We start from the raw sequence: 1,812 nt of genomic DNA, 5'->3' as shown, positions 1-1,812 counted from the left end.
ATTCCAGCGCAAGCTTTACAGCGTCCTGTACATTAGGACTGCCTTTCTCAGCGCGGCGAAAACTGAGCGTCCATAGAGTTAACGAGGATATTCTCGGCCTGACAATAAATCCCACTGAAAATTAGAGCGCCGTGGAAATGAGTGCCTACAAAGTCAGTACAAAATACACCAGCGGGAGAGAAAGGTGCACGGTTAAGTTAGTACAACCGGATTCTGCAGTGATCATTGCTATTTATGTGTCACACTCAGGGGCATTACACACTTTATGACCGGTAAGACCATGGTCGTAACACTTTTCATACGACGTGGTCTGCCCAATTCATCCAAAAAGCAGTGAAAATTTCATGGGGAGTAGAATGTTTATTGTTATTTATGTGTCACACTCAGGGGCATCACACACTTTATGACCGGTAAGACCATCGTCATACCACTTTTCATACGACGTGGTCTGCCCAATTCATCCAAAAAGCAGAGAAAATTTCATAGGATCATGCACTTCTACTTTCGAAGTACATGCCCTTGTACATAACTCAAACTGTGCACATGATTCACGGAGTTGACTTGGAGTAGACCAGGGTATGCATATGTGCCCTTTATTGGTACTGTTCTGTCTGGACCAACGGTTGCTGCCAGTAGACTAGTACACCGCGTACTAGGTAGTTGTATTTAGTGCTGGGTGCTATGTGCTATGTAGTTACATTGACTGTAGCTGGAGTGTCCATGTAAACATGGTAGTCTAGATGTACATGTGTGTTGTCAGCTCACACACACACACTCACAGAGTCACAAAGACAGTATACTATGCAACGAACACCTAGCCTACAGGATACCAGTTAATCAGCTATGGTAGATGTACGAGGTGTTGACATGTCATGTCGGCATGGAGACGACCTTTCCAGGGTAACTGGAGCTGTGAAAGAACTCAGTTCTGATTTGACTTGCTTACTTTTCTGCTGTGGTGAGACAATGTCAGTATGAAAGGGAAGAATGCCCCACATAATCAAGTTATAGACAAGAGCATGTGATTTCAGCAGACGTATCACATGATTGGCAGACACTGGCTTGAACAGTCCTAGGATAAGAAGTGCTATGGAAATGTTTTGCACTGACACTCAGTGCATGACCACAGATACGTAGCGTGCAGATAATGTGGTGCAACTTCAAGAGATTCAGTACTGAGACGATATGCACGTTGTGCAGATGTATGAACTTCTGTACTAAGGTCGTAGGTGTGTACAGACCCGTTCGGGTGTTCATTGTGTGCTATACATGCGCATTTGACAAATTTTAGCCTCATTTTTTTATGGCAAACAATCGCTTTTACAGTTTATTCACTCTGGTTAGAACTAATTACCAGCTAGATCTTTGTCAGAAAAGGGGTTCGTAAGAAATGCCTTCAGGGCCCATTTTTTTAGTGGAAATAGCAGTAAACACAATAGGGTCCTGCACCTTCAACACCCAACCGGGTCTACAGGATTCTACGAGATCCTACGGGATTTCGTGCATCTGTACAACGTGCATAAGGCTCATACCATCCTCTTCTAAGGTTTCATTTGCTTAAATTCACAGCAGTCAGTTACATTCCAATGAAAGTCTTGTGCTCAAATGGTCCTGCTAAACTGTTCATGTTGAAATTCTGGTGCTGAAATAGGATTATTCTGGGTGTTGTACACTAGCCAAACCCAATTCATCTTGAACATCCTTCCCATTTTCTTCAATAAATTCTTCCTCATATCTACATCACATGTGTTGTGCTTTGTTCTGGTGTATGTGTATTGTGCAGCTGATAATGGCCAGTACGCAGCAGCACTA

The sequence above is a fragment of the Sycon ciliatum genome, chromosome 5, assembly GCF_964019385.1.
Source record: "Sycon ciliatum chromosome 5, ocSycCili1.1, whole genome shotgun sequence".
Taxonomy (NCBI): domain Eukaryota; kingdom Metazoa; phylum Porifera; class Calcarea; order Leucosolenida; family Sycettidae; genus Sycon; species Sycon ciliatum.
This window is presented reverse-complemented; position numbering follows the sequence as displayed.